Below are 15,567 nucleotides of genomic sequence, written 5' to 3'. Positions count from 1 at the left end.
AGGGACAGTGTGCTGCAACCTCTGGCTGGCCCCACCTTCCACCCACCCAGAAGAGTAGCCGCCATGTGTAGCATTGTCCTGAGAAATGATCAGTGTTCTTGTTCTAACCTTAAGTTTGGGGATAGCTCATTATTTATAAAAGCTAATTTAATAAAGTCACAGAACTTAAATAAATAGGATATGCTCATAAAATATAAAATCATGCCAGAAAACTATTTGAGCTGAAGTAACTAACCTGAGACATTTTTATTTAGGATGGAAATAGTCTTTTACTTGAAATGTATATCTTAAAATATACTTAAAATCCACCTATTAACAAATGTTATCCAGTACCTAGTTCATGTGCCCAGTATATGTTTATTTCATCCATTAGGGAAAATATTTAAAAGTAGCATAACTGATATTTGAGATTCTCTTCCATTTTAAGACTTACTGTGCAGGAAGCAGAGTCTCTGGGAAGAAAAGCATGATAATCAATGGAACTGCAATACAATTTCCTGACAAGCTCAGAAGAAAAGACAAAGAAAGATAAGAAGCACATTTTTATTTTCCTCTGTCTAAAGCAAAATATGAAATCCCTGTTCTTTTGTGGTAGAAAGTTCAGGAATAAAAACAAAGAATGAGTGGAGTGTGGGAAGAGAAGCTGGCAGGAGGGATAGTTCTATCAAGAAATCTGTGAGAACTGCACTGTGACTTAAAGTTGGAAGCAAAGGCTGAGACCAGGATGGCACCGTGCTTGTTCCTTATAAACTTTCTCCTAGAAAATGTTAACCCAGTGCATTCAGGTTGCAAAACAAGTTGAAAGTTTGTTCCCACTCATCCCTTCATTCTCTTAAATCCATCTGAAAGGAAAATGGATCTTTCCCTGCACTGAGCAAGTATTGTGCTCTAATTATGAGTGAAAAAACCTATGCTTGAGACTCATAAAATTCAAGAAATATAGGGAAAAGACAGAGTAATAAACTGGCAGAAAGAGGGAGAGATAAAAGTCATAAAAGGGCACCAGCAATGCCAAAGTGTGTAATTGAAGAGAATCTCTCCCAGAGGGGGTGTGTTCCAAGGGAAGCATGAGCTTGTGCCACAAGGCTTTGGCTTTAAATTGCAAAGACTTATTAGGCAATCAAGGCAGCAGACAGCCTTGAAATGCTGCCAAGCTTTGCCCTGAACTCTCCTTCAGGCAAGACAATCTCACCAGCCTTATATTTATAGCAATTTGATTTCCATGGAGCCAAAACACACTAGACTGAGCTAGACTCCTCCATATGTTGGGTGTGTGCTTGTACACACACTCATGAACCTGTGCCCATAAATATATAATATATAATACATCCCACTGCTAGACAAAATGCCTGACATTTACAAATTTAAAAGAGCAGAGGTTTAATTTGGCTCATAGTTTCAGAGGATTCTGTCCATGGTCAGCTGGCTGGAAAGAAGGAATATCATGGTGGAAGGGCATGGTGGAGCAAAGCTATTCCATTTATGGCAGCATGGAAGCAGAACACAGGGAAATCCACACCCAAAGAAGGGGCCAGGAACCAGATACAATATCCAAGCTCACACCTCCATGACCCACATGGACATACCTAGAAATGTACTTTATTAATCTGTTAAGCATTTCTTAATCCAGTCAAGTTGTTATTCACAATTAATGGTTACTATAATCATAGAAATGGATGGAGAATTTATAGCTTTGGAGTATTTTTTATCATATTTATGTTGCTGAATATGGTTCAAAACAATTCACCTTCAGCCAGCATTTAAATAGATTCATTAGATAATTTTAAAAATTGTAAGTTATAAAATATATAATCATTAAGAAATGATCAGTTTCTTTGTTTTACTTTTCTTTGAGGAGTGGATTGATGGACAGGAAAATATACAAACATGGAGGCTTCAGAACACATCTGTACTCCAGTTCTCTGTTGACAGGGTTGATTCTGCTGTCTTTGTTGGTGCCTTTATTCAGAGGCACCTGCCAAATATCAAACCCTTCATTCTGTCACCATCTCCTAAACTGTGTTCCACAGCAGTTGTGTGCCACAAAACAGGATCCTTTAGAACACTTCAGGTTATAGGACCATTAGGAAACAGTGTAGCCTATATCCATTTTTTTTAAAGGACAGCTCAGCTCATAGCAGTTCTCTGTGGGAGACACCATTGAACTTTATTTGACCCAGCATTTGCAAGAGGTATTTGACTCTAAAACAGTTGTCTTTTGCTTACCTTGTTAGGAAACCTGTTAGTCTTCATTTCAGAAACAGCTACTATAGAGGAGATGCTAAACATATATGGCTTTCTTGCACTCTCTCATCTCCTTTTTTCTGATTTTACAAGTCTTTTAAGAAACTCTTAGTGGCTGGGTGTTGTGGTGCATGCCTATTATCCTAGCACTTGGGAGAATGAGGCAGGATTGCAAGTTTGAAGCCAGGCTGGGCAAACTGAATAGACACCTTGTCTCCAAATTTAAATAAGTAAATAAATAGGGTTAGTGATGTAGGTCAGGACAAAGGCCCTTAGTTCAACTCCTGAAGTAAGGAAGTGAGAAAGGGGGGAAGGAAGGAAGAAGGAGAAAAGAAGGAAGAAAGAGGGAAGAAGAAAAGAAGGAAGATGGAGGGAAGAAGGAAGGAAAGGGGGAGAGAGGGAGGAGGGAAGGAGTGAGGAAGGAAGGAAGGAAGGAAGGAAGGAAGGAAGGAAGGAAGGAAGGAAGGAAAAGATATAATGTTACAGCAGTAATGGCAGTGACCGTAACCTTGGAGAACTGGTTATCTTTCATGTTGTGGGCCTTATACATGTTATCTCATCCATCTTCGCTACAAAGTTTTAAAGTCGATAGTTTTTGAATAGGTCATTTCACAGATGTTGACACTTGGACAAAAATAAAATTCAGTATCACTTTTAGGTCAAGTGGCCAAGATTCCACTTGAGATCTGCTTAGTTCACATTCTCTTCACCCCACCCAGTCCTTTCTTAACCCTGATTGAGTATCCAAAAACCACCAAGAAATATATCATTTTATGTCTTTGTGGGGGATTTGTTGTTGGGTTTTGTTTTGTTTTCTTTATTTTTTCTATTTTCTTTGGGTTTCGTTTAGCTTGGCTACTAATCCTACACACACATTATCAATCCTTCTAGAAAATAATGCTATTATCATCATCTCATTTAAACTATATTGAATATTGTCAATTGCCACACTAATCAGCATGTGTATTCCTGTCACTCTCAACCCCTACTTTGCCATAAATTATTTTCCCACATATAATAAATTTTAGCTACTTCTTTGTGTCTTCTCTTTCTCTCACAAAATATTTAATAAAATATTTTTCAAAACTTTTTCTGAGAGTTGAGATAATGATACAAGGGCAGAAAATTTTGGTTAATTCAATCAACTATTTAATAAGTTTCAATTTTATCCAGACACTGCACATAAAATAGTAAAAATGATCCCCTTCCTGTCCTCAGGAACTTACAAAAAATAAGAGACGCAGAAAAAGGCAGAGGGAGTATAATGTTAGCAAAATGTTACCATACTAAGTGCAAGTGCCCTGGAATTATGAAGTGCCAAGGAACCTTGCTTTGAAAATTCCAGAATCCCTCTGAAGAAAATGAGGCCTCATCTGAAAATATGAGCAAAACTGAGCTGAGGAAGAGAATGGTGAGAAGTTTCACAAAGAAGGAAGGGCAGATTTGCAGTGCAGTCATGTAGCTGGATGGGAAGCATGAGGACTAAAGCTCAGGGAGAGTGCATCAGTTTTAGCAGTGGATTCTCCTCAGAGTTAGTTACCTTTCAGTCTAGAGTGCTATGAAGACAGGTTGGTGTGGAGAAGTGATGCTATGTTCAAGGAGGAGCATGAGTAAGAAACAAGGACATCTGGAGCTGGGTTTGAGAGCCACGTGACATGTTTCCCTGGATCCCTGAGTGCAACGTGTTAGAGGCAGCTACTGGTTTACATGTGCTGGGAAATTCAGTAATCCAAGAGTCACAGAGGTCTGAAGATTCCATTTGACCAAGAAGTAATTATGCGACCGAAATCAGCTTATAAATAGTAATATAAAGTAATGACATGGAAGAGATCAACAAGGAATATATGTAAAGCAAAAGGAACAAGAGACAGAGCAAAGCCAATATTTACAGGATAGAGAACACAACTGCCCTGAGGAAGATTTAGAAGGACAGATAAGAGACTGAAACCCAAGAAAAGTTATCATGAACACAGGGTGGAGAGTGTTTCCAACTTATGAGGGCAGCCAGAGCCATACTAACAAGGAGGTTAAAAATAAAAGTTGACACTGGATTGAAAGATGTGACATGTAGGGCTGAGAGTGTAGCTCAGTGTGTGGCTTGCCTAGCTGCACAAGCCCCTGGGTTTGATCCTAGCACAGAAAGAAAAAAAAAAAACAAAACATGAAATTCAAGAGTTGGAATAGAATGCAAAAGCCAGAATTAAGAGCAAGAAGCAGTATTGAAACGTATCAAACACATAAAGACAACTTTATTAAGGACTCTGGATTAAGTATGTAAATTTGATGGAAAGAAAGTAAAGGATTTCTGATATTAAGCACTGTGAGGCAAGTAGAAGAGAGATGTCTTAGTCACCCTTCTGTCACTGGGACGAAATGCCCACCACCCACTGTTTAAAGGAGAAGCAGTTTATTTTAGCTCACGGTTTCAGACCATGATTTGCTGCCTCCCAGGCAGAAACAGAGTGGTGGAAGAGTCTGGGCAGAGGAAAGCTGTTCACTTCATGGCAGCCAAGAAACAGGGAGACAAGGGAGGAGCTGAAGATACAAATACAACTTTCCAGGTCATGCTTGTCGCAACCCACCCCCAACCAATCCTCACCTCCTAACAATACATCAATGGATGAATCCACTGGTAAGTACAGCACCAGCATGATCCAATCACCTTTCACACACAAGAGAATTTGGGGGAGATATTTTATATCTAAACCATAAACTTGTAAGTATTTGAAAAAAGTGAAAAAAGTTTTAAATATATTGTCTGGAGAAGAAGAGAAGCATTTACTAGAAAAAAGCCAAAATTGCTACAGTCGAATCCCAGTAAAATGTGCAGATCAGATATCAGATCAGATGCAACTGTAGTGTCACACAGCAAGGGAATGGAGGTCATTGGAAGGGGATTAGGGGTCTAAACAGGGCTGCACAGAACATTGTTAGCAGAACTGAAGATTAAATGAGCAGATGAGAACTGGAAGTCTTGAAAATTCAAGTGAGAAATTTCACTTATCAAAGAAGCTGTGTGAGAGAACTAGAGATGGAATTAAAAAACTGTGTGAGGAAGTTCTAGAGACACAGAGTTTAGAACTTGACTTTATTAGAACTCAACTGCATTAGACATATCAGGCTGGAGAGAAATCTTGGGTGGAATAGAAGCTTGTGAGATTGCCTCCTTCATCTTCACCATCTAGGGTTATAGATCCCAGGAAATAGATCCATGATGAAGAATAGAAAGTTTATGGCATATTCCTTGGAAAACTGCATTTTTGCTAGTGATTTTGGTTTAATTTAACTTGCATTTTAAGAATTAATAGTCTAAAAGCAGAAATTCAACTGGAGGCAACCACCAGCCTCTGCTTCTGAATTTGGTATGGGCAAAGGTGAGGGAGGGTGAGTGCTGGCCTGTGGAGAGTGGTCATGGGTGTGGAGGCCACCAAGGCACATTGAGACCTCACTGAAAGAAGTCCAGACCTGTGCCTCGACATGATAGAAGGTCTGCTTGGACATAGAGGGTTATTTGGAGAGCCTATCGATCAACAGGAGATTGAAGAAGAAAGTACATAGAAAAAAAGAGAAATGGGAAGAAAGGCCAATAGACAGATGGGGTGGTGATCCCTAAAGATCATTTCAGTGTAAGCAAAGTAGGATTACCAGCCAACAAGTGTACAATAGTTCCAGAGCCCATTAGTGAGAGTTGAGTAGAATGCCCTAAGAGATGTTGGCTGGATTGATTGGGCTTCTTCACATATACTAGTTCAAATAAAGGACACTGAATTGGCATATTTGTTTTACAGGACTCACAGCTGTGGCTTCCAAGAAAGTACACTGTGGGAGTCTTAGAGTAAGGCATAGGTTGATGTTTCTTACTTTCATTTCTCAAAGTTTTTCCAGTCTCCCTTCTTCTGAGGGCAGGCTCTTATCTAGCAAATTCAAAAAATCAACAGAAAACATATGAACAAACAGACATGACAAACTTGTCCTCTGTGTAATGATCCCAGTGTGGGATGAAGGGAGAGGGAAATAATAGCCTCTTCCTAGAAAAGTTGTTGATTTCAAAGATTGGATTATTAATTTGCTCAGTGTAAGAACCAAGGAAGAGAAGTGTGGGGGACAGAAAATAAATTCATAAAATTGCAAAAATTGACCAAATTACAGAGCTGAAAGTGATGACTGTTTTATTCCCTTCCTGTTTTCATTTTCTAGCCTGTACTCCATCATTACCACACAATTGCTTCTTCTTGATCTGTCATCTATTCTCTACTACTTCCTTTTAAAAACAAGCTCTTCACATATTTAATGTATAAATATAAGTATATGTAATGAAAACATCATGTTGTATACCATAAATACATATAATTTGTATTTGTCAATTATAAATTTAAAAATCTGGAAAACCATTTAATTAAAAACTAAAAGCAAGCTATTTTATCACAGACTAACAAAAATTGGAAGAACTTCAGAGATCTTCTAACAGAGCATCATATTTTAGAGATGAGAAAATGAACTTCAAATGACATTACATAAATTGCCAAAGTCACATAGCAAGGACACAGTCAAAATTAAAATTCCTCTGTACTAATTTCCAGTACAAGGCTGCCTTCAACTGCATTGAAAATATTCTATCTATTTTTAAATGTTCTATATTTATACCTGATAATTCAAAAGTTCCATTTATCTTTAATGGTTTAAAATAAACTGCTGTCTATTCAGCACAAAGAAAAGCATTCAATTTTTCCAATTTATTTGGCCAGTAACCAAGTCTTGATAGATCATTAGATCAGTTTCTTTTATCAAAGTACAGTGTGCACGTGAATAATTTGGGGAGAAGAGGAAGAAATAATGTGTTTGCAAGAGGGAAATAAAAGCTTATAAATACAAAATAAATAGAGGACAAAGTCCCTAACCTCTTGGAACTTAAAATATTTTCAGAGAGACACAATGTGAGATGACAGAACAATTATAAAACAATTTATCCAAATTGCATGTAGCAAACTGAATGCATAGTCTTGAAGATGATGAAAGGTCAGGAATAAGTCTAAATAATCCTGTTCCAGAGAGCAATATGGAAACCACAGTTGAGAAGCCATGCATCCAGTTGGTGGCAGCCACATCAAAATTAACCACAGACAGATTTCAGTGAAACTCATCAATCCAACTCCCTCTAGCACCATGCATCATTCTTGTAAGCTTTGAGTCCAATTTGGACAAAAGAACAAGCCACAGACCTTACTGTCTGCAAAGTCATGTGGTCTCCATCCTTCCATTTCCTGGGCTTAATATCATTAATGTTATTTGACCCCATCACTCTCTGTGCCTTGGCTCTTATTTATCATTCTCCAAGTAAAGTGTTTGTTCCATAAGTCTCCCCGATCTCAACCTTTTCCTATTTGTTTATGTCATTCCCACTGGACTGTTCTAAAGCTGCATCAATTGTTTTCCTATAAATGTTTTCAACTGTTTCTTGACCTTGTGGGACATAGAAAGTCATCTTATTTCACTTCCTATATTCTCTCATCTGCCCTCAGCCTTCTTTTTGATATTCATTGACAACATCTCCTCCTTCTTCTCTCTTAGCTCGCTGCTGCATCTAACGTACCTAGTTTAATTTTTTCTCTTCTAGCCTTATTTTCTCTCACTGCTCCCCATCCCATAGTCAAACAGACCTCAATTTTACCCTAGATTTATTGGCAAATACAAATTGTTTATATTTTCAGGGAACATGATAAATTGTATATATACCTGTGTGACATACATATGATGAGACTGTTAAATTAAGATAATTAACACATCTACCACCTCATATACTGTTTGGTAGCAAGATCTGTCTAATCTCTTTAAGAGATCTATTTAATATCTATCTCATCTCTTATTAATTGTCAAATATGCAAGTCATGATTATTAATTGCAGACACAGTGATGTGCGATCGGTCTCCAGAGTTCATCCCACCTGCTGAGCTGAAACTCTGTATCCAGCACTTCACATTTTTGTCCTACTCTCACCACCTTGTAAGCCACCTTCTACTCTCTGCTTCTGAGTTGGACTTCTTTAGATTCCACATGTAAGTGAAATCGTGGGTATTTGTCTTTTTGTGCCTGGCTTATTTTACCTAAAATAATGTCTCCTAGGTTCATCCATATTGTTACAGATAATGGGATTCTCTTCATTTTCAGGGTGGAATAGTTGTCCATTGTGTACATGTATACCATTTTCTTTATCCATTCATCCAACTGTGGCCATCTAGAATTTTTTCTTATCCTGGCTATTGTGATTAAAGCTGCAATGAACACAGGAATGCAGATATCTCCTTGCAATACTCATTTCATTTCCTTTAACTATCCAGTAATGGACTTGCTGGATTATATGATTGTTATTAATTTTTTGAGGAATCACCATACTATTTGCTACAACAGCTGTGTTAATTTGTTTTCATTAACTATGTACAAGGGTTCCCTATTCTCCAACATTCTTTCTAACTCTTCTTATCTTTTTTATAATAGCTATTCCAGCAGTTGCGAGGTGATGTATCATTGTACTTTAATTTGCAATCCCTGATTAATAATGTAGTACAACTTCCAAAGAGCTTAGACTACACTCCACATTGCCTTAAATCTGGAAATTGAAAAATACACATTTTTAAACCATATTGACTAGAAAAAAATTTCATTGGTATAGGACATTTTCATTCCTAAAACACTTTATTACAAGATGTTAACTACTCAAATTCTTTTACATTCAAGCCATTACCCAAATCCATAATATAAAATAACTATATATATAAGCATATAAATCATATACTCTATATGGCAGAGGACACAAGATTTACCATCAACAGTGTGTAAAATTCTCAGTCTATGTTAGGTGCTTCCTCATTCCTTTTTAAAATGATATCCTTCTTTGTTCCTCTCACTTCATATTTAAATAAAACAAGAGCACTAATACTATACAGATTTACAGTGAAACATATGATTCTAGAGATGACATGATTGTTGTTCACTCTCTCCCCAGTGGTGCTTGGTATTTCTCTCTTCTCTGTGCTAGCATTTGTGTTTTCTCCTTGTTCATTAAATTGGCAAATTTTAGCAGGGTTTTTTCAATTTTTATTTTTTATTAGTACATGTTTGCAGTATCTAATGATTATATTCCTCATGAGGAGTTGGTTCCTGTACATAATTAAGTCTTTTTTCATCCCTCCCTCCATCTGTTGGTTTCCCTTCTACTTCCAAAATATCTATCTCCCTATTTTCTATCATCTATCTTTTATTTTGCTCTTTATTTATATGAGTAACCTAAAATATGGATTTGGCAACTATTATATCAACAATGTTGCATTATTTCTGACCTTCCCTAATTTTCACATCTATGTGCATTTACATTGTCTCTGTGCTATTCCCTTTTTAAAAAATTCTATCATCTGCACCAGATTCTCTTTATCTTGCTTTCTCTTTTGTTGCTTGTAATATCTTCCTTCTTTTAATAATTGAGCATTGCCCTAATGCATTTTATAATTTCTGTTTCTCACTTACTTCTTGCAGTCTTTGTAGAAATGGTCTAAATCTTTTCCTCTCTAAAATAATTGGCCTGTCATGGATAATTTTGGGTGTCAACTAGACTGAATTGAGAGATGCCCAGAAAAATCAACCAAGCAGACGTGTATGTGTGTCTGTGAATGTGTTTCCAGAGAAGATTGAAATAAAATCAATGAACTGAGTGTGGAAGACTCACTCGGAATGAGGACAGCAGCATCCCATGGACTGGTGCCAAGATGGAGTGAAAAAGACTGGAGAAGGGAGAATCTCACAGCTGTACACACACCACCTTCTCAAGTGGGAGCAATTTTCCACTCTGTAACCTGTGGGGTATCAGATTCTAGGTTCTTCAGCCTCCAAACATGGACTTTCACCAGTGGCTCTCTAGGGGCTTCCAGGCCTTATGCCTCAGAATAGAGCTGCAACATTGGCCTTTTTCTCATTCTGAGGTTTCTGGCTTCTCAGAGCAGTTTGTTACTATTGCTGGCTCTTGAGCCTGCGAATGGCCATTGTGGGATTAGCCAACTCTCCACGCCCTGATGGTAAGAGCCAATCTATTTAACACCCTCTTAGAAATATATATATATTATATATAAGAATTATATATTAGAAATATATTATTACTATATTAATACGAATTATATATTGTTATAATGTATATTATATATTATATTGATTCTTTTTCTCTAGAGAACTCTGACTTAATACAAGACCTTTTTTTAAATACAAGACCTTTTTATAATAAGTAACCTGCCTGAACATAACTTCCCCATTCAGTAGGAAACAATGATCTTAATTGTGCTGGTGGCGTGACTTAGCAATAGAATGTTGAGTCTCGGTAGTGCTGCTGATAGTCCTTATGTCGTCAGATAACTCCACATTGCTCTACAGCAAAACCACCTCTTAACTTTCTCAGTTGAAGCACTGTTTAAGTGTTAGGGTGAAAAATAATATGTATTATGTACATACACCCACTCCCCAAGATGATTGAAAGCCTAATTTACTGCAAGCATATACTCAAAAAATAATTTTAAAAATTTTTAATTAAAAGAAAAGAAAGGTACAAATATGCGATCTACTTAGGGAATACAGAAAAGAAAAACATTAAGGTACAAATCCCAAGTCCCAACAATTTACACATCACCTGTCTCCTCTGAGGCTCAGTGTTATAATTTACAAAGCAAGCGGTGAGGACTGCCCTAAGAACCTTGAACATGTGCAGTAAGTAGATATTTAATGTATTACCCTTGGTTGTCATAGCTCTTCAACAAGTAAGTTTGTATCTCATTGACATCTGTAGTTAGAACAGTTCCAAGAGGAAAGTTTGGGGACTTATTTATGAGTAAAATTTATTTTGCAAATGTTAAATTTATAAAGTTCTTAAATGATAAATATGAAAAAATGAAAATGGAAATGAAGTTTGAGAAGGTGATGTTAACGTTTCCATTCCTGGCCACTTAAAAAGTCCTCATCCTGAAGGTATGTAACTAAAGGAATGAGAATCTAAAAAGAAATCTACTTGGTGTAGCGGAGATGAAGTGGTTTATATTGATGCTCTTCCAGTAAGTGTGATTTATTATAAACTAGATTAAATGCTGCAAATTTGCAAGAAAACAAAATTTGGAAAATATGATCTTCTTTCCCCCTTTGAATTCCTGATCAATATTCTGGCAAGCCTTTGAGCATTTTCTGAACACAGTGCAATTATTCTTCCTTTGGTAAAATTGGGACTCTTAGGTCTATGAGTAGACAGGCTGACTGAATTTGAGAGCCCAGAATGGCTATCACCTCTGGGTGGACCCTGACTCCTGGACCTGGTGCCTCATCAGGCAGTAGCATGGTAGATCTAGTGTCAAGTCCAGGTTCAATCCACCAAGCCATGCCACAGGATGAAAGAGGATAATGTGCCACTGACAGCTTGCACACAGACTGTCCTCTTGACTGTATCATTGAAATGTTACTTCCTAGTTTTTATTTTGAAGTGAAATCAGTTAAGTATTACATAAAGAAAAGACCTAACCCCATTAAAACACACAGCTAAATAGACACCTTGCAATTGGACATTCACATGAATACACACATGTGCATGCATACACACACACATAAGCACATCTCAATTGTGATGAAAGCAACAAAAGGATCACATAATCAGCAGTATGTGGGTAGACAGGAAAATTAGGTTTTGATGAAAAGAGATGGAGTGTTTATTTGAAAACTAAAGGAGAGTATATTAGTAACTTTCCTATCTCTTGGGTAAAATACCCAACACCTGCAATTTAAAGAAGTTAAGTTTGGCTCATATTTTCAGGGTATTCACATGAGCAGGTGGCCCCAAGGCACTAACACCATGATGGAAGGGCTTGATGAGTCAATGATGACCATTCTTCTTGGCTGGGAAGCAGAGTAAGGGAACAATGCCAGAAAAGAAGGGGCAAGAGCCCAGATACAGAACCCAAAACCACACCTTTATGGCCCACTGAGACACACTTAGAAGTGCACTCCACTAATCTCTGGGGCAGATCCCAAGACCAATCAAGTTGATACTATGCCCTAACAGCCACAAAGAGGAAACCCAGGAGTGAGAACCCAGGAACTTACACCAGAACCTATAGCATCTGAATCTCAGAGGTCTCCTGAGACTCTCAGCAGCAGCAGGGATGGCCCCTTTCCAGGTGCAGCTAATATGATCTCTTTTTCCTTCACAGGAAAACATTAAAAAAAAAAAAAACTACACACACGCACACGCACAAGCACAGAACAGTAACAACAAAAGGAAGTGTGCAAAGGGCCTGAGAGGCCTCTTATAATGGCTAGTTTGGAAAAGCATCTTCCTGTCTGACCACCTTTTCTTCTGCCCCACTGTATAATTAAAGTCTCATCTACTCCACACCCCAAGCACTATTAAACCAAGACCGAAGACATGAATGACCCCTCATCTCATTAGGCCAAGGTGAGTCAAGAGCTCCTGACATGCAGCTCTGTTGTCTTTTCATAGAAATACACTAGTTAGTGATTTTTTTAAAACTATCACCACAGGGTGTAAATTATCTGATATAACAAAAGAATCATACCATAATGTGTCTAATAAATCACTGAAAAATCCATTCAGTTCATTTCAAATTCATGCATCTCACCCTTGTGCTAGATGATATTTTTAAAACTATGATTGCTTTATTTATATATTTGGTTAACATAAAATCTATTATAAATTATTAGAGGAAGTATAAATATATGAACATAGCCTCACTCTGCCCCACTACCACCAGCTCCATCTGGAGAGGCATCAGTACCCACACAAATGTGAGTGTCCCTAGAACACCATTCCTACAATGTGCTTGGAAATGGCCCACAGCAGCATGTGCAAAACCACCTCCATATTATCTCCTTTGGACAGCTTTCTTTGATATGCAAGCTCAATGATGTATTTAACCAATGCCCCATTTCATAGACATCTGTTTGTACATTTTTCAGAAAAAATGCTAGAGTAAGCATCCTTGAACATGCATTTCTGCATATTCATATGCACTAAATGCCTAGTAGGGGATTTTTTTGAAGCTTCATTTATTGCTTAAAGTGGTGGAGAATACATCAATGAAATTCAAAACTATACTACCTCTGTACCTTTACATAGCGACCAGCACAAAAATTTGAAGAAATATTCTTCCATCACCTCATTCAGTAAATAGAGACTTGATATCTTTAATGAATAATTAAAATTACATTTTTACTAGTTTAATTTTTTCTTACTGAAAAGAGAAATATTAATCGATATCATTTAAAAATATATAGACAAAATATATAAATTTGTATTTTGTCAAAGAATCTATGCAGTTTGCAAATAAACAAGTGAAAAAATGCTCAAACTCATGAGACTTTGGAGAAATGCTGGACAGAACCATAATGAGATGCTAATTGCACATCTATTAGAATAACAAAAATTAAAAACATCTACCTTGGAATTTTAGGTGATGATATTTAATAATTGCAACCATTTCACACTGCCATTGAAAACATAAAGTGGTATTATTTTAAAAATTGGTTTATAGTTATTAGTTTACAAAATTAAATAATAAAGTATTTTCTGAGGAAGACATCTCATTTGTAGACATTAATGCAAGAGAAATGAAAACATACTTTCAGATAAAGGCCTATTTATTCATAGCTTATGATATATACTTATAAAAAGTACATATACTTGTAAAAACCAGAAACCCTCATTTCAATTAATGAAAATAAATTAACTGTTACTTTCATTTTATAGAATACTATTCAGCAATAAGTTGAATGAATACTTAACCCATATTGCAAGAGAGTATCTCAAAAGAATTATGTTGTAGGAAAGAAATCTGACCAAACATTTTAGCACTAAGATTCTAGAGAAGGTAAACAAACATTAAAGAAATCAAATCAATGATTTTCTGGAGATGTGATGGTGGGCATGTTAGGAAAATTGTGATTATAAAGGGATTCAAAATGACTTCTGAGACAATGGTTTTGTTCATTATTGTGGTTGTGGTGATAGTTTCATTTGTGAATGTGTATTTCAAAATTTATAAAACTCTGTGCATTAGATATGTAGTGATCAGGTCCCTAGATCTACTCACATAGTTATTATATGTCAATTATTTCTCAATAAAATATTAAAATTATTGTACATGAAAATCTAGACTCACCACTTTTTTCTTAAAACCAGAAGACTTGGTAAATATATGTTCATTCCACCGTATCATCCCTCAATCATACAGCAAAAACTAGTAAGTAATGAGGGTTACTGCCACCAGAATCACAGAAATGTTCCATCACAAATGCCATGCCATGGGGCAGTGGGACCATTTTCCTTCCCTCCTCTTTCTTCCCTGTGCTGCAATGCCATGAGACAAGTCCTTACAAGCTTCAGTCATCCACAAATCTTTGGGTTATTTGGTCTGCAAATAACACTGAAAATAGAAGACACACTGGGCTTGAGATCTTTGGGATTCCTGCAAAGCCTTCATCCTGCAGAGCCATATGTATGGGAATACCTATAGATGCACCACAGGGCAGGCACCCTCTCTCAGGCTTGCTATAGCCCAACCTATGCCTTACTGACTCTCCTAGTGTTTCTCCACAAAATATAGATGTCACCTGAGCCTTAGATGTAGTTCAACCAATGTGCTCAGGGCACTCATGATCCTATCTATGGCCTGAAGGAAGAGAATAGGGGTTGGCCCCAAAACACTAGGTTCACTAAAGCAAACTTTGGAGGACAGCCATCAGGTAGTGCTATGACGACTTTCACTCCAAGCACTACTAGTTACAAAGTTTGTAAAGCCATAAAGAGTCCAAAAATTGCAATACAGCTCCCAAAAGCCTCTTGGCAAACCAAGCACTCAGAGAAAATGTTTCTTTGTGGTAATTGCATGCACTTTCAGAGTTTCCTTTTGTTGTGAGTCCTGTTATGTTGAAGAAAAAGAAAAAAAACAGCACATTCTCTGTAAGCCAAAAGTCTTTCCCCATTGTGAACTTTTTGGTGCACAAAGGGTGCAAGTCTTTGTCTAAAGGCTTCCTCACATGCACTGCCTTTGAAAGTCTAGCTAGGTCATGCAGTTTCTGGTGCTAATCATGATAGACCTTTGGTTCGATACTATCCTGCATTCACTTATTCATTGGTCTTTATCAAGTGTGAACTTTTTTTGGCGCTATGATTTGGATATGGTTTGTTCCTTAAAGGTCAGATGCTAGTGCTCATTGTGGCACCATAAGATATGGGAAAACCTTTAACAGGCATTGCCTAGTGGAAGACTGGTTAGGTCAATGGGGAGC

The sequence above is a fragment of the Heterocephalus glaber genome, unplaced genomic scaffold (assembly GCF_053883595.1).
Source record: "Heterocephalus glaber isolate CG9 unplaced genomic scaffold, H.glaber_assembly_v1.0 deba00001593, whole genome shotgun sequence".
Taxonomy (NCBI): domain Eukaryota; kingdom Metazoa; phylum Chordata; class Mammalia; order Rodentia; family Bathyergidae; genus Heterocephalus; species Heterocephalus glaber.
Note: the sequence above shows the minus strand (reverse complement) of the source record.